The 25,430-nt window shown below is 37.9% G+C and overlaps 1 protein-coding gene across 1 annotated transcript in view; it reads right to left on the bottom strand.

Annotated features, from left to right (window-relative positions):
- Positions 1-25,430, bottom strand: part of LOC105455683 (RNA-binding protein Musashi homolog Rbp6) — a 645,795-nt gene that overhangs the window by 341,018 nt on the left and 279,347 nt on the right. The gene's annotated exons all lie outside the window — the stretch shown is intronic.

Here is a 25,430-nt window from a genome sequence, read left to right as displayed (position 1 = left end):
AGCCCCCCCCCCCCCCCGGCCGAGTAACGGAGATTCGCCGCATACCGACCGGAAATGCTGATGTAACGAGACGAACGGCGCTTAATACCAATCCCGGTAGGACGATCCTAATGAAATTCACGGCATCGTAGACGCGTCGATGCCGTGGAATTGCCTAATAAGCACTATTCGTGACAAATTGCCTGCTCGTGATGTAATGGTATTTTGAGGCGGCGCGGCGCAACTCGACGAAGACGGAGACAGTGGTGAGAGAAGGGGAGGGGGGAGGGGAAGGGGAAGAGGAAGACGGAGAGAGACTTCAAGGCGGATGCGAAGAGGTCGCAACCTGGCTCGAATAACGGATTGTTGTGTTACCGAAGCAGAGCAACATACATCACGGAGTCAACATACATCAGGATAGTGACTACAAACTGGAATGACAATAATTGATTTCGCCGGCGCTCCCTCTTCCCCTTATTTCCCCTATTTCTCTTCTCTCTTTCTCTCTCTCTCTCTCTCTCCTCTGCCTGTTGTTCTCCTTCCATCTCTTCCCTTCTCTTCTTCTCAACTTACCCTAGCTTAGTCTGATTAGACTATTCACTCATTGTCAATCGTCTAAGCTTTTTGTTAATCCTCAATAAATAACATGACGCTTAAAGCGAACGATAAATAATCTTCCCAAACTTCCCAATAATGACTCTCGAAACTTCTCTCGTATGGCACGAAATTAATCTTCCTCAATCGATTGTCATCTATTAGCAAGAAATTGATTTATTTTAAAACGAGAGAAAATGGAGATAAAAAAAAATAAAAATGATATTTTATTGGTCGTTACGCGTACGGAGAAGATCTGTTAGTTATTTAATTGTTGGTAGCTGACATCACTCAGCTCCGGAAACTATATCCTGATGCTCGCGCGCAAACTGTTCTTAAACTCAAAGTCACGTGGGCGAATCCGTGGAACGCTTCGCACCTCACGTTACTCCAAGTCCTACAATTTCGGGATGTTACTCATCCCGGAGTTAATAAATTACATCTCTCTTTCTAGCTCTCTCTTCCTCTCCCCCCCCTCTCTCTCTCTCCCTCTCTTCGCGTCTTCTCTATCTCGCACGTGGACTTTTCCCGTCTTTCTCACCACGTCTCTCGCGTTCGTACGATGGTTCTATCCCGACGTTTCCTTCTCCTGCCGCATCCTCTCCCTCCTCCACCACCACCCATCAACGCCCTACGTACACACACGCACACACACGCACGCACACACACTCACACACACACACACACATATACACACATACAGACACAGTCTCCAACCCTCCTATCTCGTTTACCCATCCTGCGGCATCTCCGTGCAAGCAACCACTCGCGTCTCAGTCGGCCCGGTAATTTCATGCTCGAACTGACGGGGTCGATGGAAGGCACCAGTCAGAGAGATCCTCACCCGGGGCGACGGCCCGTCATCTTTCATCATCTTCACTTCCGAGCAACACCTGCCGCCTCGCAGCCGCTAGCGCCGATTTCGCCGAGAAATTGTTGGCATCGCGAGAAGTTTCGAGAGAAAGAGAGAGAGCGAGAGAGAGAGAGAGAGAGAGAGAGAGAAGGGAAGAGAAAGAGAGGTAAGAGCTAGGACGGCGCACAGACGCCGTAATAATCCGATTCAACTCTTATCAATCTGAGACTCGAAGACGCGATAGATATCCCCGTTCGCTCGCGAAAATCCTCGCGAATCATGACTGTCCGATCGACGGGATTTCCACCACTGCCTGTTGACCCAGGAATACCCAGGAGAAACTCCTAGATATACCTCGTTACACGGATAACAGAATTGTCTATTTTTTCAGTCGACATTAATCCGCTCTGGGAGGTATACCTCGGGACCCGTAAACTGCTCTTAAACTCGAAGTCACGTGAGCGATTCCGTGGGACGGTTCGGAGATCAAAGAGCAAGGAAGCAGCTAGAGAGGAACGAGTCCCACGGGAGGATCTGCCGTGTAAGCAGCGTAGTTATTTTGCGGGGTATTCTTGATACGTAAATTTAGCAGTGTACCGTACATTTAATGAGATTTGCCAATCAGTGAAAAATGTAATTATCTCTAAGAAATCCTTTATAACTATCAAAAATTGATTTAATTTTCGTTAACAAAATTGGTATAGAAAATAACAGTTATCTAATGAGAAAATAAGATAAAGATTTATAATAAAATTACAGACTTTTATTTCCATTTAAAAATAATGAGAATTATTATAACGGAGATCATTTTTATTCCGATAAAAATTTAATCGCTCACTTCTGTAAAACTTAAAATTATACTACCGTAAAATAAAATGCTATATATATTTTTTTAACTCGATCTTCGTCGTTCATCGATACCCCCGTCATTCATAATTTCTATAATATAATCCTGATATAAAATAATAACTAAAAATGTCTCCTTATAATATCGCAAATATTTCTAAATTAATCAAAATATATTGTCAAAATCAATATTCTAATATCGATTAAATAAAACAATTAAGATTTCACTCAATAATCAAGAAGCTTCTAACAAGCAATAAATATTACAAAATTATTAACTCCTATTGAATAATAAATTCTAATATTAGAAAAAGTACTATAAAAATGATTTCATAATAATAGCAATTCAACAACACAATAGTAGTATTTATTAAACATTAAAAAAATGTGTACACGGAAAGAACGACTTTGCTGAATACAAATCTGAAAATAATTCTTGTTGGATCATCAAAATAATTTTGTTGGAAAGTCAAACTGATTGCTAAAGTATCAAAATGTTTTATAGAAATGCTTATCATTTTTAACTTTCCAACAAAATTTTAATGGTTCAACAAGAATTATTTTCAGATCTGTATCCAGCAAAATTTTTAGACTTTTCAGCAAAATCGTTTTTTTCGTGTATATAAATGTAAAAGTAAAAATAAAGAGATAAGATTTAAAAATTAAAATCTCTACAACGTAGTTCACAACGTGACTTATTTATCTTCGTGATCTCGCAATCCTCCAAAATACACTAACATAAAAAATTCGGTAAAAATACTTTAAATTCTGACATGACGCATTGCGCCATAGATATACGCCAGTCTGATAACCGCGTCTGCCTACAAAGTTGTCGGAGGCCATTTAAATCGGTCAGAAGCATCGCATCGGAAGTGAAATAACTCGGTCAGCTCAGAAGAAAGTTCCTCAAAGTTACGATGTCGAGGTGCGTTTTTAACCCGGATAAATTCGAAGGCCGCGGTTCATAATAAAAGATGGAGCGATAACTCGCGAAGATAACTTTCGCTATTAGATCTATGACAGACGGACAGCAATCAGAAATGGACGCTCTAACCGGCGCGATTTCGAGTGCCTAATCTCAAATGTGCGGAAGCCGCGACACGACGCGGGCGGTAAGTCCCGAGCGAACGAGCGCGCGATTTATATCGACGCGGAGACGATAAGGTCACGCGGTTTTTCCCTCGAGTAAGTGGCATCATCATCGTGGCGGCGGCGGCGGTGGCTGCCGCCACGGGAGTTCCATTTTACACGCGTATTACGTCAAGGTGTGGTACATTCGTGAAAACGCAGCTCGGCACGACTCTTTTCTCCGACGACTCTCACCCCGCTTCCGGACCAATACCTTAAAAGCACCCACCCACTCTCTCACGCCGCAACCCGTGGCCTCCGAGAAGCTCGCCCGGTTCTTCCAGCCCCTCTCCCCCTACCTACCTCCCGCTCCACCACCCTCACCGCTATCAGATTCGAAACCCGACGCGAGAGATAATCCTTCTCTTACATCTGGCTCGGAGATCTTCCTCCTCGCCCTTCCTTTCTCGTCCCTTCTGACCTCATCGCCGAGTGTGAATCGAGACGCTCCGCGTTATCATCCCCGGCTTACAGTATGGGAGAAGAAGGCTCAGTCTCCTTCCGCTCTTATCCCTTCACCCCTCCGTCACCTATATGGGCATGTATCACGCAATTTTTCTACTCGCCATTCTATGGACGCGCGCTCGCTCTCCTCAAAACGTTTACTTTCCTTCAAACCTCTCTCTCCTTTTACCTTTCTCAAATTATAACCTTCGCGATGATATCCGGAGGCGTATTGTTATCGCACGCAGTCTGAGCTCACGCTTTGTCATGGTACATCACATCACGTCATGTCACATCACGTCCTATCACGTCGTATACGAAAACCAGGGGGTGGCAGTATCGACCCTATTACACAATAATAAAATGACGTGATATTTTTTCAACAAATTACATTAGAAATCACGTTGAAAATACATTGGCATTTCCGTTTGTCAAAACAACGATTATAGTAGTATAATGTAAAAATATTATTTTTATCAAGAAAAACTATATTATATAATATCAAGTCAAAAGAGAGTCATTGTAAAAAAGTGCAAAGTTGTAAAAAGTACTATTTCTGTAAAAAAAAGTTCACATTGTGAACATTTTCTACAGCCAAATGCGACATATCAATCTGTAATAGCGATTTTCGAAACTAATCGCACAAAATAGGCAAAGATACATTATTTTCATAAATGACTATAATAATTTTGATGACTATATTTTTTTTTGTAAATCGTCTACAAATCTGTACATTTCATTTTATGTTGCATTTTAATAATCTTTTGCTTAACAGAATACTTTCGTGAGGGACATGACGCCACGTGCGAATCCAAAGATGCGCCGCTTCCTCTCTCGGCGTAATTGTGTAATTAACTATCGTTCGCTCAACTCCGTAATTAAGTACGACGTGGTGAAATGGCGTTCCTCTCGATAGAAGCGAGCCGTTAAAAAATGAAAGGAGAAAGAAAAGAGATCCAGACGAGAGGCGGTATGTGACGCGACGGCGAAATGGATTCAATTAATTCTCGCAAAGTGTCTTGATGTCGTATTAAAATGAAATTCCGCTTTATATCGTATCAACGCGCGCATTTCTCTCTCTCTCTCTCTTTTCTCTCTCCCTCTTTATCCTGCCTCCTGCCATTGAGATTATCACGTCGCCCGGTTAAAGCTCTAAAGCCTTCGCAACGTCGACCGAGCCACTAGCGAATAAATTTATCATGACCTAGTGATCGATGTAGAAATAAATAATCTTTCATAGTCACGTTTTATTTGCACTATTCCACGCTTCTTTTCCATTCGTCCGTATCGATTTCGCAATCCTTTAAACGATTTATATTGAAAAAGATAAAGTTTATTTTCAAATCAAATCACACGTTTTTTAATTATTATTATGTTCTATTTCTAAACGGTCACAATCCTTTTTTTTAAGTTTAGCGCCTCTATCGAATTGCATATGACTTACCGCATGATCGCACATTACGCCAAACACGATTGAAGGCAAGCACTCACCTGTAACAAAAAAAAGATAGGAAAATAAATTATCAATCAGTCGTAATGTAGTCATATAACAATAAAAACATATGAAAAGAACGATTTTACTAGGTCTAAAAATTTCGCTGGATACAGAGCTGAAAATAATTTTGTTGGGCCATCAAAATAATTATGTTCAAAATTTAAAGTGGTTGCTAGAATATCAAAACGTTTTACAGCAATGCTCATTTTGAGTTTTCAACAAAATTATTTTTAGATCTGTATTCGGCAAAATTTTTAGATCTCTCAGCAAAATCGTTCTTTCCGTGCACGAAAGTTAGCCTCTCAAAGAATTCAACTACAAATATGTCTCTATAAATCCGTCGCAACAAGCTGCATTCAATGAATCGATCGCGGGAGTACAACGTGTTATGGAGAACAATGTAAGAAATCACACTTTGTCGTTCGCGAATACACACTTTTGTATAACAATACGAAAAGCTCGAATCCTCCTACCGCTTTGAGATACTTGCAACTCGCTCTCTCGTTGAGGGAGCGGCGAGAGAAAATGTTGTGAACGATAAATCATTCGAAAGTTCCGTATCCACCCTTCTAAGGCGGCATCGTTCGCCGGCGGCGCGAAATAACGAGTGCCTTTCATTGGCCGCAAGCGCTGCGAAAAAGGTAACGACAATTTTTCACCGTTAGCAACACCTGCGCACTAAATGAATACGAATTGATTCGAGGCCGCCTTCCGAATCGGCCCGTTTTATTTTCATCTCTTACGAATGATTCCATCCCTCTCTCTCTCTCTCTCTACGCCGTCGCTGTCCTTAATGTTCAAGTGGTCGCACGGATCCTTGCGAATTTAATGGTCGCGATGTTTATTTGAACGATCTTTATATACTAATTAATGATTGACCGTCTTCTTCTGCACTATTAAATCTATTAGTATTAAATTTAACCCTATTTAAGTCGCCATTTAATATATGTATAATTATTTTTAAATAAAACGATGGAATTTAACCAAAATTTAGGTTAAATTTGAACTATTTTGAATTATTTAACTCCATTGTTTTAGTTAAAAATAACTATTTATTAAGTAGGAGCAGTGGCAACTTAAATAAGATTAAATTTGACATTACAGATGTAATAGTATATATGAAAATTAGGCCAGGTACAGATCTGAAAATAATTATGCTCTATCTAATTAATTATATTAGACACTCAAGCTGAATGTCTAAGATGCTAGAATCAAAACTTTTGGCAGCATTATCATCGTGCTTGAACGTCTTATATAATTATTTTGGTGGTCCAATATAATTATTTTTAGATCTGTATCTGTGGCCTAATTTTTATATACTCTAGCATAATATACTTCCGTAATTTTCATGCAGCAAAAAGAATGAATTTATTTTTCATGAGAATAATTTAAAACAATTTATGAAATTATGCAAGCTTTAAATCCGCTTATTAAACATCCAACTTAAAATTTTAACAAACTAAATGTTTTAATAATATATTAAAATAATATACTAAGGCATAAATAACTTTAAATAAAACAATTATTATATAATAATAAATGCATATTTACACGGAAAGAACAATTTTGCTGGATACAGATCTAAAAATAATTTTATTGAACTATCAAAATAATTATGCTGGAAACTCAATATTGATAAGCAATACTGCAAAAAATTTTGATATTCTAACAATCAATTTGAATTTCCAAACATAATTATTTCAATAGTATTCCAACAAAAGTATTTTTAAATCTGTGTCCAGCTAAATTTTAGAATCTTTTAGGGAAAAAAACGTTCTTTCCATATATTTATTTTATTTGGCGAATCTAAGTCTCTCTGCGTAAGTATCTCCAAAATCTCTCTAGAACTTAAGGGGTTATAAGAAGATAATAATATTCGAGAATGTTTTTAAGTATGTATTGAAGTATTTAAACAAAAATTTTCGCAGCAAAAAGTTGAAAAATGGCGGCGATAGAGAGCAGTTTCCGCGAGCCTGGTTAAATTTGCGGCACGCAGTGTAAGTGTCGTAGGATTGAATCTAGAACAAATTAAAAAATTGTTTCTTAATCTAAATGAATATAGCTAGAGAAATACGTAGGGGATTTTGAAAATATTCATTTTTACGTAACTGGCGAGCATTTGAAGTTAACAGTCCAATTTTTGACCAAAAAAATGAAGATTAAATTGTACATATAAAATCTAAAATTCAACGTATCGAAAATCCCCTACGTATTTCTCTAGCTATATTCATGTAGATTAAGAAACAATTTTTTAATTTGTTCCAGATTCAATCCTACGACACTTACACTGCATGCCGCAAATTTAATCAGGCTCGCGGAAACTGCTCTCTATCGCCGCCATTTTTCAACTTTTTGCTGCGAAAATTTTTGTTTAAGTACTTCAATACATGCTTAAAAACATCCTTGAATATTATTATCTTCTTACCTTTCCTTGCACCGAAAAAAAAATCGTAAAAATACGCTTCTTTTTCACAAGTTACATCAGTGGGATAACCCCTTAAGAAGTATCGAATGGAAATATAATTGCGCTATTTGAAAGTTCAGAAATTGCCAATAAACGCACGACACGCTTTTTTATTAGCAATTTCGGAAAAGGTTTACGTAAGCTTTTTCCTCGGAATAGCCGGTTTTTGTTAGAGATAGTCGCGAAGTCAGCTCTTTTCCAATATATTCAGGAGGAAGTTCTCTTTTCATCTTTTAGCAGTCTGTTCCCCCAGACACGTGCTTACTCCCGATCTTTATAACATTAAATTATTCCTGCTCGGTTTTGAATATCGCGCGAATAACGCGAATGTATGAGAATTGCCGGAAGAACGGGGCGGAAACGTCTTTTCGCGTGCTTCCCGAGAAATACTCACCGCGTAAACTTTTATCGCCAAGGTAAAACACAACGCGCGAAAGAACTGTATCGCGATTTTCTTTCCTCGGGCAATTTTCAAATTACTCGAAAGAGCGCGACTTCCATCTCGTAATTCGTTTTCCTCGCTCGCAGAATATGTTCATGTTCACGCCGGGCCGGCGCGGCGCGGTGGCGGCGCGGCGGCGCGCGGCGCTGAGCGCGCCTGTGGCTCGTTCCTTTTGGGAATAAAAGTTCGAAGATACCTTTTACGCTCCGGTAAGACGGTGACCGTCCACGCGCTTTATGGAACGGACTTTTTTTTTTATCAGAAGCATCAGCCGACGGGAAGATATCGAGTCAGCGAGTTTGCCGTCCGTTCCCTCGATCCCGTTGGTTCGCGACAGCCATCTCCCCTCTCCCCGTTCCTGCGAGAGATCGCAGGAGAGGAAAGAAGGGTTGCAGGTTACGCGCGCGGCGAACAATCGTCTCCCTTTATCCGGAGGTCGCCCCTTTATGCCTGTCGTAAACGCCAGACGAGTCGAACGCGCGCCGCTTCCTTTCCTCCTTCTAATAGAAAGAAAGAAAGATTCGGAAGAGAAGATTCCGGGAGGAGGGAGGGAGGGAGGAAGAAGATCCGTTTCCCGATCATTACAACGCACCGTGACTCTTATAATTCGGAAGAATCATTGAGCACGGATATCCCTCTCGCCATCGATCTTATTTTTACGATGATGAAATCGAGCTCACGAGATAAATCCCACGACATAATGAAAGCGCCGTTCGCACACATCGCGAGAGAAATGTGAAACGCATAGTCGTTCGCAACATCGATTTCACTGTAATACGCGCGGTGTGTTTGGAAATCATTAAAATTATTCGCTTTGCTTTAAAAGTTTAAAACAGCGTTTTGTAGACCCGCGGTTTAATCCTTAAAATATTTTTTCCTTTTGTGAATAGAAAATATTTGTATTCCATTTTCTGTAGTATTTTCCTTTGCACATACATATAGTATTATACACGGAATGATTTTTCTGAGAGGTCTAAAAATTTTGGTGGATACAGATTTGAGAATAATTTTACTTGACCACACACACACATCAAAATAATTTTGTTGGAAATTTAAACTGATTGCTAGAGTATCAAAACGTTTTACAGCAATGCTCACCATTTTTTCATTTCCAACAAAATTATTTTTCAGATCTAGTAAAATTTTTAGATCTTCTAGCAAAATCATCTTTTTCGTGCACATATATAAACAATGTGAAATAGAAAAGAATTAATGTTTGTTTTATCGCGTTAATTTTATCGCAAATGATTTAATATAACCCAAGTTTGTACAAACATAAATCAAAATTTTATATCCCTGCGTAATTAAAATATAACTTTTTTACAGAAATAACATATAATTAATCCATATATATTTCTTCCAGTCACGTAATCTAAAACCGGAGGTATAAAGCAAAGCAAAAATTTTGATTGTAATTTGTATAATCTTAAATTTATATTTATATAATAAAAATTCTCTTTTAACTGTTGCACTAATGTGTTATATTAATATCATATCAAAACAAATTCTCTTATTTATCTTTGAGCACAAACACAGAGTTTTAAAATAAAATAAAAATATTTTTCTCTTTCCCTCTCTTCTGTTCGTGCACGAACACAAAGGTATCTACCTTTAACTATGTGCTACCTTTTCCGTGTGATTATTGATACGGTCGAATTACGTATAAGGAATCTCATACATGCATCCACGAGCAAGCGGACCATAAATCATCGTGACACGCGCATAAACGTTTCTTACCGTCCACGCCCGGGAAACGCAATAATTTGGAAACTAATGGCCAGTGGATTGCTCGACCATCGGGGCGGATGTATGCGCGTAGGATCACCCAACGGCGGGGTTTTCATCCCCGCGATGCGCGAAGGATATACCGAGAAACGGACGGGGATCCATCAATCTGGGACGACGCACTGCGAATTCGGTTGTCATCCACGGGTAAAGATGACTGATGGGGACCGACCAGAGATGCGCTAATGACACGGACTTGCCACTCGCTGACTGCAAAACATCTACGATAATGGATATCACGTTACAAGCACTCGGACACTCAACTGATCATGAAAACGGAATGTTCTCGCAACGGATTCCCAAAAGCACACGCTGGAACACCCTAAGATTCAATATTTGCTGTGCTGTGTTGCACAGCGCAGCAAATATTTGAGTTATATAATTATGGAAAAACATTTCCTGCGCTAAGCTAACTATATCCTCAAGACGAATTGCAAAATCTCACGAGTGATTAGATAATCTTTTGACGTTACCTTGGAGGGTAAACTATGTGGGATCTTAAGTAGATCAAAATGTGATTGTAAACATCCTTTCCGTATGTATATATCCAACAGACTGAGATTATTACATTTCTGAATTGTAGATTTATTATCCTAATTTCGTAGTTTATATTCAATATTTCTCAAAATAGAGTTTAATTAGTAGCTTAAAATCGACAGCTAAGAGCGTCGTACAAAATTGTTCCCATTTGATAATTAAAAATAATCAATTTAATTCTATTATTCTTAAATTATTTTGCAATCAATTCTTTTACTTATAAAATAATATTAGTAAAATTTAAAAAGCTTCATACTTCAACTATTCGTACATAATATTACACATATTATTATTATTATTATTATTATTATCATTGATATAACTGTGATATTAATGACGTATCTACATGTGATTATTAGATTGAAGGATATAACTAACACATATAAATGTAGATAAATATATTCATATTTATATAATATATCAGGATTTATGCGTGCACACATACAAATATTTATATAGTAGTTATGTAATAATTTAATTCTGGAATAGCAATATGAAAACAGAGACATAAGTAGAAATATAATACATTGTTGATCATTATTAATAATTTATACAATAGTAATCACAAAGCACAGCTGTTCTAGCATACAAACAAAGTATTGGCGGTTGAATTTTTTTTGGACTTTTTAACCAGTCCTCGGTTAGAGTATCAGGATTGCTTTTCGGCAATGGTTACGGGTAAAAAATCAATTTCGGCGGAATTATCGGGTCATCGAAAGTACATACACACACGTGACCATTAACATCGGACCGAGAGACACAGAGAAAAAAGTAGAGAGAGAGAGAGGGAGAGAGGGAGAGAGAGAGAGAGAGAGAGAGAGTGCGCGCGCGCGAGCAAAGACTCCCCGTAAGAGTCCATTAGGACGGGAATTCCGATAAAGGTGCGCGCGTTCAAAGAGCCCTCCTCGGGTTAGGCAAACTTCCCGGGACGGCGGGCGATCAAAGTCGAGCGAAGCCAGGCAAAACAGCTATTGTTTCCTGATAACGCGATCAAAGAGCGACCCGCGCCGCGACTTGTTCCCTTCTTGGGCGAGGTGTAGCGTTGCTCATGAACCATCCCTTTCGACGTGTTGGAAAACCCGCAAGAACGAATCTTATAGCCGACAGCTTTGATACCATCACCTGTAATAATGACTCTCCGACTCTCCCGTGCAAGAGCTAACGGATACGTGTAACAGTCCTTTAACAGATTACGAGGTCGTCCGAGATAACATTTTAGACGAAACATCAATATTTTCTAACAGTAAAATCCGAGAAATCGATAAATAATTAGTTAATGCTAATTGAATAAAGTACTGCATGTGAGAGACAACAAGAGTCCTTTTATATATATATATATATATATATATATATATATAATGTAAATTATTTTATAATACTGGAAATTTTATTTGTGCGTTTCTTTTTAAAAAATAAGAGAAAATCAACCGTCAAAATATTCTTTGGCAATAAAACATTTTGCGAGATAAAAATTAATTGTGTAATAAGTTGAGAAATAGTTACAATTATACAAAACAGCTAAAAATTAGGATAATATCTTGACTTTTACGATTATATACTAGTACTTTCGTTCCAGGTATCGATTTGTAGGGCCACCAGCGTTCTGTCTACTTTGCACATTCATGAAGCGCCGCTATCAAAGACCGTCAAGATCGCTTTCCCAAGAGGAATCGAAGCGTAGCATATCTATGTGTTTGCGGTGAACCCCGGAGCGTGATCGATCGATCACCGCCGAGGGCTCGCGACGACACGGTGACCCGGGGATCGACGTCGTCGGTGACGATCCGCACTGACGTGATCAGTACACGTGTATCGCCACCGACGCCTGTTCCGAAGTCGCGCTGCCGTTTTGATTAATTGCACTTCAATAAGCGCCTGTCTTCACGGCCCGCATCCTTCTGATCCGCACGAAGGCGATCGGGGTTTGTCCGACCAGCTGTCGTCTCATGGTGATTATGGCGTACGAAGACGCGATCGTGTAACATGATTGGCATATGCATGTACTTGAATTTAGATGGAAATTATGCGCTCGGTAATCTAAGGTTCATGGAAGTTTAATGATAAAATAGCGGCGCCCCCCCCCCCATTAGAATCAATCTAATCCTCTGCATTCAGAAGGATAAACTGAATACTGTCGTATATTAATCGAATGACATACCTAGCTACAGATTTCGTTTTTTCATTCACTTACAATTAGACTCGCGCGTCTAGAAATTGGAGTTAAAATGGGAAAAGTTTGTGACGCGACGTTTGTGTTGGTGAATAATCCGACGGATGTACTAATGGCGTTACGTCAAATCGCTATCCGGGTCGATCACGAATCTTTCGAAAGCCGCACCTCGACATGACCGCTCCCAGATTTCATTTATCTTCCCCCCCTCCGCTCCTTCGTTTCGTTCCGCGCGTGTACGCACGCAAACGGATTTACAGATTTACCCCAAAGAAATCGGCGGTACAAATCTGCGCTGAAAGATATGCAGGTAAAAAGGAATTCCACGTGGGAGGATCCAATTTATTAATAAATATTTATCCATTTTACATTTTTCTATTTTCTGTGTCGCCTTCGTTTTTCTCCTCAGTTAGAAATAAGATCTCATATTTAAAATCTCTCATTGAAATTCAAAATATTTACTTGAATAGTTTTCAATATTACTTAGCGATTATTAACAGGACAATTTTGCAATTTTCACTTTATTTCACATTTCACTTCACAATTTTTACGGCAGACAAATTTTTACAAATTGGAAAGTTCTCATATCTTGCCGGTAAAGCAATCGGACAATGCTATCTTTCACGTCACTTCTATTAACCGCTAACGGAAACCATGGCAAAGAAGCGGAAAATGCGTCGCGAGATGTTTCTTCAACTTCTCTCGAGGAAGTAATAGAAGTCAATAAAAGAGGGGAAGTGAGAGAGAAAGTTATTTCGGAAAAGTCTCCCTGAAGAATGGTAAGCAAAGTACCAGATAAAGGATGTGATGGAAAAGTTACTTCTTCCGATGGTTTGAACGGCGTAAGAAGTGTTAAAAATACAATTAATTCTTCCTTCACTAACCGTCATTGTAATTAAATCAGATATTATATTAAATCCATTTTAATTAAATCAACATGCTTTAGTAACAATTTTGAACTTAAATTTTAAATAATAGATATATGTCATACATTTTTACGAGAAATTTGACAGAAAGAGAATTTTATCTAAAAATGACTTATTATTTCTTATAATATTCAATTAGTTTTTCCATCACTAAATCCGTTATTGTAATTAAATCAATTTTAATTAAATCAGATACTTTAGTAACAATTTTAAACTTAAATTTTGAATAATAGAAATACATCATACATTTTCATAAAATTCGAGAGAAAAAGAATTATACTTAAATACAGCTTAATATTTCTTATAAAAACGTACATATGTAGTATCAATTCACTAACATATAAATTTATTTAAAAACACCAAAGTATTAATAGATTATAATAAGCAGTTTTAAAATTATTATTTTATATAATTATGTAAAATAATGAAAATATTATCCTTACATAAATCCTTTTTGTTCATATTTAATAATTTTTCAAAAATAAGAACATCGTGCTTTATATAATTTTAATTATCTACCGTTTTAAATTGTATTAGTCAAAGAAGCCTCATCACGAATATTAAGAAAAGAAAGAAAAAATTCAGAAAGCGTCTAATAGCAGGTTTTCTTACCGTCTCTCTGCAACGCCAACCCGAAAAACTTGTCGATGAGAGAAACGGGGGAAGCTTGTCGAAATTGCAATCGGGCTTAGAACACTACGAGGCAGTCAGTAAAAACAAAGGCGTTTCGCTGCGGAAGAGAGACCCGTGAACGAACGTAAGATAAACGAAAACAGAGAGAGAGAGAGAGAGAGAGAGAGAGAGAGAGAGAGAGAGAGAGATAGAGAGAGGGAATATAGAGAGAAGGGCTTGTCGGGTGCTTGCTGGCTTCAGAAATGAAAGCCAGTGACAAGGGATGCCGGTAGTAGTGTTGGTTGTCCCGGACGGGGGATGCCAGAATTGGCGAACGGATGTGCAGATAAATGGGCACAAAAATTCGGACAAAGCAAACCAGATACCGCATACCGCGAATGCCGCGAGCTCTCTCCGGGTCCCTTTTCCACGTACTAAGCGCCATTCCCAGTTTCGTTTTTATTTCAAGAGCCAAAGACATCTCATGAAACGCGCGTTTCGCTCATCATCGTTATTACCAACGCGCGATTGACGTGTATTAAGAAAATTGAAAATAAAACCAATATACAGTCTTGTTCATAAGTATAAAGTATCCTCATTTATTGAATTTTCTTGAAAAAGACAGTAATAAAGGCCAAAGAAGAACTAACAAAGTATTAAAATTGTTATAAAAGTAAATATTATTTTTCAATAAAACTTTTTAATTTATTTTTCTTTACATATAAACGTTTACATCAATTTATAGGGGTGCTTTATACTTATCGTCAAAGTTGTATAATACATATTTGATTCATATAATATATAAAATTCGAAAAAAAATCGCTTTCATAAGAATAAGAATAAGAAATTTGTATGATTACAAGGCAACGGCTTCTTATTCTTACGATTTTTTCAAACAATGCAAGATGTAGGTGGATGTATATTTGCTGACTAACGCAAGAAGCAATCAGCAATGGTGGACGGCCATTCGCGAAGCCAGCTGATATGGTTACGGAAAAGGCATAAAACAATTTCGCGGAACAGATCGTGTAAAGTCTCGTAAACTGCCATAAATTTCATTCCCGGTGCGCGCCACGCGCGCAATGCTCTTCCAACTTTCAACCGTTTCCACTAAAACCTTCGAGCTCCCTCGAGTACCGTGAGCTTCTTCGCGGTACTTCCTCTGAAGATCGATCCTTGGGAATATTCAAACAAAAATTATTTCCCGCTGAATTGCTGCAGAAAGCGAGCGACTTCAAGTACCTATGGTATTCTCCATGTAATCGCGTAAACCATGTAATTACTTATCTAGTATCTCCTCTAGTCGATATTCTCAAAAAATCTCGAAGGAATCCTCATAATAAAATTAAAAGTATGCAAATAGTTGCTTTCTCTAATAAATTTACACTAAATGTCTTTTTAAAGAATACTTAAAAACAAGATTTTTTAAACTGTGAATTTCTTTCATAAAATTAAAATTTTACTTCACAGTCTCTTAAAATTGACTGAGCTTCCTTAAACATATTAAATCTCGAAAATTTAACATACACTTTTTATACCAAAAACTGCGGTTTTATTCTCTATCTTATTATTTTTATCATAAAATAGAATTTTTCTATATCACATACTCGGAGATTTATCTTTCTTTTATAATATTCCTTTTGTTTTTTTATCTATAGTTTAAATCGTACATTAAAAAAAAAAAATATTTGCAAACACTTAAATAGAATACTTAAAAAACGAGTCAATCGTCTCGATCTTTGGAAAACATAGTTAACGCAGTAAAGAAAAGAAATATCTGACATCCAAACTTTCACGGGCGCAATTTCGCTTATTTACACTACAACGTTGCACAGCAAATATCAAGTTTTGCGCGTGAAATTATTGGCACGCTTGCGAAAGAAATCCTAGCGCGAATTTTGACCCTATAAATTTCGAGAAAAGCTCAAATCGTACGCGCGCACGATAAATCCCGAATTTCCCTTCTGCATTCGAGGGAAACGTAAACTGGGTCTTCGCGCCGAAGTTTCGTGGTAAACACATTTGTATGGGATCGTTTAGTAGTCGCGTTATCGCTCGTAAGCCAAATAAGAATTGCTAAAGCGAAGCCAATTTTTTCCAACTCAGCGGATACTTACAGTCCCGATTTATTGCATAAAAACAACGCACTACATCTTGGCACAAGTATGTTAAATAAAATGTGCTAGCTGAAAAATATTGGACTAGTAAGAGAGAAGGAAAGAAATTATTTTTCAAATTTAAGTTTCTCCCTACTTCTATCTTTCAACTTTAATTCCAGCGGAAAACAGCGTGAAACAGAAACAAGAAACAGGATCGCTATGTATATGAAATAATTAATGTGATAATAAAAAATATAAAAATGTGAAAAATGTGAAATTATTATTTTATTATTTCATTAAATTCATAATTTTATAATGTTTGTATTTATTATGATATAATCTTGTATCAGAACACTAAGTATCAAGTAAAATACTTTGAGTAAAGTTTTATTTTTTATATCTTATATATGGCTCAAAAATCACTTTTATTAGAGATCAATTAAGAACTTAATTTAAAAAAATTGTACTTAATTAAAAAAAAATTATATAAGTATTTTAATAATTTACACGCAAATCTGTTTCCTTAATAAAATATGTCACTCATCCTTCTCCTTCTTTTAAACTCCTTCGTCGTATCTGTATACAACACAGCATAACATCCGCGAAAATACTTATGTTAATTTAGTTAATTATGATGCCGCGTATTAGTCAGAATAAGATAATCGCATGGTACTTTGCACGGCACTCCCGACGTTAATCGCGCGCGACGCGCCCTTTACTACTGTACATTGCAATAGAATCCCATTGCGAAAATAATGCGAAAGAAATACAAAGTAATATTTAATATTTAATATTTAATATTTAATATTTAAAAGTCGGATTTTATCTGCGATTGACAATTATTAAAAAACAGACTTTACTGTAACTGTATTTATTAATTAAATAGTCGAACGACGATGCCACTCGAGATCAATCCGTTTTATTTCGTGAGATACAGTGCGATAATAAAGTCGCAATCACTTTGAAATGTATAAATGTAATAAAATATACGTATTATCGATACACAATCAATATATCACTTTCCAGTATTTAAATCATTTGATCTGACGACTTACACATGTATCATTCCGCGTTTTCAATCTGAAAGTACATTATAGAAATCAGGGAAAAATTCGAAACGCTTAGCGAGACACGTACAAATTTAATCGTTAAAGAGATTATTACTGACCGCGTCAATATCGTCTCTCAAACGATAATTTATAATTTCCATCTCCTACCCATTTCTCTCGCTATTCCGTGAATAAATTACGTGAGATACATATTTGTTTCGATAAATAAATGATGCAATCATTAATTGCGGGAGTTAATTAATCACGCGGACAGCCGGTAGTTGATTGTTCGTACGAAATAATTGCGCTTCATATCTCCTCGTACTTGAGACGATCCAATTTCGATGGGAAATGCAACAATACGCGGAACGGCACGCGCCATTACCTACCTACAGACTAGAGTCTCGTCACGTGGATGACAACATTGCGCGGCAACCTTACGTATGTGTGTACATACGCAGTAGCGCGTTATCGAGCAAACACCAGAGCCGTAACACCAGCCAGTTTCATCAACACGAATGTTTAATGCTTCAGGAAATAAATGCACGTTAAATATTTTATTTCTTACATTTCGATACGGCTTTTCGTTAGGTACTCTAATAATTCGATCCGGCAACTCGTGTATCTATTATTATCTTTTCTTAAATATTGTCTTAAAATATTTAACGTATGGTTAATCAGCCCATTTAAAAAGATAATTAAATCTATATTATTTGAAAAATAAAATTTATCTTCGCTTAAAAAACAATTTTAATACTTTCAAAATCTATTCGACTTTAAGTTTTTATGTAATTTTAAATTCCTTTTTAGAAAAGGTGTATCGGGAAATTTTTATAAATATATATATAATTTTTAAAAATTATTAACATACATATATATACAAACATCTTTCAAAAATCAATCGCAAGAAAAAAAATTCAAATTATGTCTCAAGATAAAAGCATTGTTCCTCAATTAAATCGCGATTTAAATATGTTCTAAACGGACATCAAATCAAATTTATTTGATTAAGATTTATTTATTAAATTATATCGTATCTCAAAGACTGATTTTAGCTAAATTTTTCGGCAGAAACGTCAGAAACGTGACTATAAATACGGACGCATAAAACTCTCAGAAGGTTTCCAAGTACTTAATAATTTATATTTAATAAAGAAGTGAAAGAATTCTCGTAGAAAGTTATTTTTTTGTCAGATGTCACGATATATGAGATAAATTGACAATTGTGTCAAGTATCTTATTCACGTCAAAAATCTTATTTCGAACGATCCGTACCTTTGGGATTTTATCTCGCCCGAGCCACTTATTCAACTTCGTAAGAGATACATGAACATAGCATGTGCAAACTAGGAAGTGCGCATGCAAAGTAGTTAAAAACGCCCGAAAGACGTATCGAACGGAAAATCCGAAGCGAGAACCGTTAACGCGATGGTAAATCTCGTTGCGCGTTCGTTAAAACGCTTTCGCATTCGACGGTGCAGTTATTTATGTACCGTGTCGTATAAATGTTGTCTGAATCCTTCCTCGTCATTCCCCATAGGCGTTTCGCCGACAGCAGCAGCACTACGAAAAATTCACATTTACCCAGTACAATCAGTAAACAAATATTTCTTCAGCAATCTTTCCCACCTCCTGCATTCGATTCGCGCTCGTTCTCTCATAAGGGCGAACAAAAGTATATTTGTTGTGCGCGACAACTATATATATATCCTACATATCATCTTCTAAAATTGAACGATATATTTAGATATATGTTACTCAATTTTTAAAATTTGTTTACTGATTGTACTGGGTACATTTTTATTTTTGTATGTAAATATATATATACATATATATATACATATATATTTACATATAAATAAAAATTTTTCTATACATACATTGAGTTGAACGGAAAGTTTTTCTTTTTTTTTTTGTTAAAAGATGACATTAGTATAAATATAAAAAACGGAACAACCTTTCTGTTCAATTTCATATATCATTACTTTGACAGAAAAGCCACAAATAAAAAATTTTTTAGTTAATAATAGAAAAGTAACTTTAAAGACTAATATATTTATTGTATTTTAAGGGAAAAACGAAAGCTTGTAGCTTTCCCAATTTATCATCAAAGAAGTGTTGATTGTCCTCTGATCAAATTCGCATGATTGTTTATAGAAGAAATATTTTTTTAAATTATGTACCGTAAAAAAATGTTGTCGATGCTGAAATAACTATAAAAAAACATATTAGAATTATTTGAAGTTATGCCATTTACCCTTAAAAAGTAAGTCAGTAAATAATTCAAAGTTGAAACTCTTAAAACTGCTCTACTGAAAAGTTGATAATTTTGAAATGTGTGTTACTTTTCTATCAACACGGCGACATGTATAGGTATGTATATACACATGTATAACTTAAATATTGAGATTTAACTTTCTGACAATGCATTTTCATGTTTCTCTTGATATAAAAAATGCTGTCCCGAATGTATTACATGAGTAGGTACATTACAACATTAGTCTTGTTTTTCTTTTGAGAATACGGAGAGAATGGGTACACCAACGTAACATACACCGACGCAACATTACGACCACTATTCAGGCGTCTCTCGCATTTTCACAGATTACACGTATTTATCCTCTACCCCTAACGAGGGGCCTGTCCGCCAAATAAATTTGTTCTCTCTCCCCCTGCTCGCCCGGTCTCTCACTCGCCACCAAGACAAAATTTTTCGTCCCCCATTTACCGCGGTACTCATCCGGGATAACGCGGTGAGGAGAGCGGGACATCGTCAGCGGGCAGATAGCGCTATCGCCGTTCACGCTATCGCTGCACTTACGATCTCGCTCTTATTCTTTCGTTTTCTCTTTCTCGGTCTCTCTTCAGAATGAAGCTAACGGTACTTGTGCCATCGCCGGCCGTTCGCCACAACCTCGTTGACGATGATGGTAGAACGATGAGAAGCAAGGACAGAGAAAGAGAGAGAGAGAGAGAAAGAGAGAGAAGGAGAAAGAAGAAGAAAGAGAGAGACCGGACATGGTAACCCTAGTGAGAGGGTGGCACTCTCGTAGCGGGGGTTGAATATTCATTCGCGTTACATATGGATCAGCTCTGAGCAACGGTGGTTGCAGCTAAGAGGAAGAGGGTGCACGCTCAAGGGCTCAAATATTGCACCGATCCCGAGCAGGTGCTGCGCGACGAGAACCTCTGGAGAAAATCATCGTGACCGCCATTGCCGGGCTCGGAGGTGTCGCGCCAATAAAAGCGCCAGACACTTTTGTCTTATTGCTCGTGCCTTTCACTGCTGATTATCTTGGATTTTTTGCAAACGATTATCCGAAATTTATGCAACTCGCTCGTCGTTCACATCTTCAATTTCATACGGATTTTTCTACCGTTTCCTGCATTTAAATTAACTGTCAAAATTATCATCGCTAAAGAGCATTGATAGAATTGTTTTAACAAAACGCATTATTTTAAATAAACTAATTTCTTTAATTATATATATAATTAAATGTATAGTATATATTCTCTTTTTAAAATCCGGAATACAGAATAATTTTATTTTCTAATTATTTAGCTGTTAAGTAATTAGACAAATTAATTTTTAACTTAAATCTAAACTAAATTGTTCCATAGATTTAATATTTAAAAATGTGACTAACGGAATGCCTCAGCGTTTTATATGATCTCTGATTATAGTATAGATTCTAAATTAAGATGTATATGTCTTTTTATTAATTTATAACAGCATCTTCATGTTAAATAAGTAAAATATAACAATAATGATCACATTAAATACAAACGTACATACATTAAATGATGGTAAATCTATTTCTCTGTCACAATGCAACTATATTTGTAACTTATATGATCGATACTATAATTGAAGCAAGAGTCTGATTTGCGTGCATTTTTGAGAATTTGTGTCCTCATGCTAACTGCCGCGATTTTCCACCTTTCTCTGCATTTACTTACATCTTTACGCTCGCAGCGTTACGGTCACAAGAGGAAGTGGCAATAAAAAAAACGTTATTATTGCAATCGGATGTGGTCTATTCGCGGCAACGCGCTCACCGGCGGATGACGCTAGGTGGTATACTATCCGGGCGCGACGTAAGCCCCAGCCCGGGGTAAATGTAACGTCGTAAACGTGATTTCCCAGAACGTACGTGCGGATGTGTCTGACGAGGACAAATCTCCATTTCGTTCTCCCGGGCGTTCGCTCCCGGTATACGGCAATGACCATGGTGACTGCAGCGCGTCGCCGATAACGATCGAGAAAGTTAACCGGTATCAGGGACGCGCGGCTAAGCCTTGCCGGCCGTAAAAGCGCCTCTCGGTCTCGCGTCCCGGTTGGTCGTGGGGCAATAAAGCTACTACGCTTAACGCCTTATAGACGCGCGCGAATGTTTAGAGCCCTCCGCGGTATGATGCGGCGGCCGTGCACGCCACGAGGCGTACACGTAGGTTTATTGCTTACGAGCGAGGTACCCCCGACGCGCGCGCGTCCCCTTCGTACCTCGTCTTCGTCCTCGTCGTCATCCTCATCGCCGTCGTCGTGCCCGTCGGTTATCCTCGTCGCTCGACGAGGCGCGCATCGCGGCGAATACCGTGACGTACTTCCTCTTTTACGCTTCCCCGGCTGCTGCGCAACTAATACCGTTGTACGTACGTCAGCCCTTTCGACGCCGACACTCTCGTTGCTGCGTGTACGATGTAGCTTATAGGGGTAACTTACGCTCCCCCTCCCCGCTACCCCTGTACCGGATGTTTCCTCGTATCTCTCGCTATAGGGCGACGCCGCTCGTGCGCGTGATGCACGTGTTTTCTAAGATCGTCTTATATTAACCATTGTGAAATACGATACACGATGCATGTTCGTCGCGTACATTTATCATGCTCACCGAGCGTACGGCGGCATAAACTTTATAACAGCAGCTTTGCAATTTGATGTACTTCCTACGAATTATTCACAATATTAATTCTTAATCCGAGTGTGATTTTCGTAATGCATTTCCTGCAATCTAATCCAAATTGCGCGATATAATCAACGTTGCTCTCATGGACGCGATAAGCTATTTATGTATGTTAATGGTACGGAAGGTTCCGAATTGAACACGCGGGGATGAGCGTGAAGTAGGGAAGTGGTTGCGAGCTGTGAGGGGTGGTCCGCTGTCATTAACAGCCACCTATTGACAAATACGCCCGCCATCGTACTCGACACTAATGCCACATCATCTCCCAAACTTATTGTAATGATCGCTCTCTCGCCGTTCAAAACGAAGCGGAGGGCGCTCCCGGGGCGGAGATAAAAGTGAAATATTAGCCCTTCTGAATGTCAAGTTCACCGACAGAACATAAAAGTGGATAAAGAATCCTATGTACAAACGTGAAGACAAAAAATAAAACAACGCATATTTTAAATCATTATTAAACAACTTATAAAAATTAATAAGAAACCCAATCGAGAGACCACGAAAGCTAGATAAATTTCTAGAAATGCCATATTCAGTCTAAAGCGGATCTTGATGCTTAATAATAATTATTAATACATGGAAAGAACGATTTTGCTGAAAGGTCAAAAAATTTTGATCTGAAAATAATTTGGTTAGACCATCAAAATAATTTTGTTGAAAACTAAAAAATAACAAGCATTGCTGTAAAACGTTTTGACATTCTAGCAATCAGCTAGCAGTTTAAATTTCCATCAAAATTATTTGTATAGTCTAACGCGAATTATTTTCAGATCTGCATCGAGCAAAATTTTTAGACTTTCCAGCAAAACCATTTTTTCCGTGTAATTGTGTGAATCTTTACAATTTTTAGTAAACAATCTTTATATTATAATTTCAGGTAAACTGCACGCCGAATATTTGTCGGTCTTGAAACACAGCTCCAGTCTGAATCCTGACTACATAATAGCACAAATTAAATTGATAAGCAATTTAATAATTTTGATACCAATGAGCATCCTATTAAATCGAAAATAATTTATTGCAAAAAATATTACCTTAGCCAGAATTAACAATTTATTATTTATTATTTAGTATGCTGACAAATATTATAACTATTGCATATTTAAAATCATCTTGTATTTTATCCGATTGGTAATCTTTCGTACAAAAAAAAACAATGTGCAAGATTATGATAGCAAAAGAAACCGATGTTCTTCCACTTTTTCGGCCAGTTATCAGGAAATCATCGTAGAAGTCCACTTCTGGACGGTTTCGGTGGCTCAAAGAAGGAAAGCTTTTTCGCTTAGCGGCCATTCCGTTCATTTCCGTTCCTGAGGCAGGACGGAGAGGATCCATTTGCCACTCCTCTCTCTCCCCAATTTCTTCCACCGTCTTCCTTCAAGGCATCGAAGGCTATTGTGTGTCCCTCTTTTCTGTCGCTTCCTCGTCCGTCAGTCAGTTTACATTAGTTGCCGCGGCATCCGACGCGACGGGGGAGGGAAAAGGGGAGAAAAGCGGATACGCCCGTTCGTATTTAAGGCGGCCATTACGACGGTGTAATTATCGCTTTTCGATTCCAATTTGATTCATAAGAACCGACGAGCAACGAGGTTCTTGCGAGTCCCCGAATCCAGTAACGCGAAGGACGAGTTGACGAGTCGAAGGCGTTCCCGGAGAGAAGCCGGAAAATTGCGAAACGAATTCATTAAATTCGACCCCACCGATTAAATCTGGCACTCGAAGCGCGTCGATTATCGAAGTCGCGAAAACTTCGTCATAATTATTTGTGCCGCTTTCTTCGGAAAGATTGATGTACAAACTTCAGATGGGGCATCCGATTTTCGACAAGTTGGAAAATTGCGAGACGGAATTCATTAAAATTCGACCCGAATCCGAGTAGTTCCGACGTTCGAAGTGATTATCGGGTACGCAGAAAAATTTCAGTCTATTGCATTTATTTATACTACTTATTTTAGAAAGAATATATAAATAATACGAAGATAATCTACAAATAAATAAGAAAAATACAATGCATATCAAATAGCACGAAGTGAACACTTTGCAAGTTAAAAAATGGCACACAAAATAAATACATGAAGAAAAGGAAAGAAAATTCATAACTTAATGCCATGAAAGAAATAGAAAAGAGAGAATAACTCTCATATAAAAAATATTTCTACTAGAACACCACAAAAATGAGCGCATGATAGCAACTTTAGTGTCAGGCGTTCATCGCCAATTTATTGAAATTTATGTTTAAGGTAGATTACGAGACACCCAAAATATATGTATCTATTTTTCACAGACACGCAAAGACACGTTGTCTGGGAAAAATAGATACTTATCTCAGTATCCTGAATTGTCTGTTTTATACGGACGATAACGGATTTTTTATCCGCACCCTAGGAGGAGTAACCTTGTTTTATTCTCCTCTAGCAAAGAATTATATTTAATTCTTATTTTTTCCACGCCATTCGCTTCCATGCGTTTTCCCTCGTATACCTTTCCTCTTTTCTCCCTCGCTCTTTTTCTCAACCGCAGCGAAGATCATCAAGTAGGTCATTTTCCATTCCCTTGCACACTTTTCCTTTTCGTCTTCCTGTTCTTTCTCACGCGGTTCTTTTCGTCGTCTATAGCAATCCCCGGCTCGGCTTTCCGTAAAATTGTGCATGGCTGCCGCGCGTTTTTCCTCGACCCGCGTTCGCATCGCCAGACGAAGGGTTGAGGCGCGGCCTTTTTAAGGGTGCTGGCGCGCCATTTAAATGTCCTCGTGCACAAGAAGGCAAAACAGCTCTGGACCGGCTCTCGTCGAGAGAATGAAACGAGAGAGAGAGAGAGAGAGAGAGAAACTCGGCGCGAGAGCTCGCTTTTTGCGACTCGAACATCGAAGAAAATACGGAAGAGCGAGGGGTGACAATCGGTAACCCGGGTTGAGCAAACTTAGAACGGTAATGTCGCAATTTTCTCAGGGTCCGTCGACTCACATACACACACACACACACACACACACACAAAAGAAGCGCAACAAAACGCGTCGTTTTAGTCGCGTCGTGTATTACTTTCTCGT

The sequence above is a fragment of the Wasmannia auropunctata genome, unplaced genomic scaffold (assembly GCF_000956235.1).
Source record: "Wasmannia auropunctata unplaced genomic scaffold, wasmannia.A_1.0 LD335888.1, whole genome shotgun sequence".
Lineage (NCBI taxonomy): Eukaryota > Metazoa > Arthropoda > Insecta > Hymenoptera > Formicidae > Wasmannia > Wasmannia auropunctata.
This window is presented reverse-complemented; position numbering and strand designations above follow the sequence as displayed.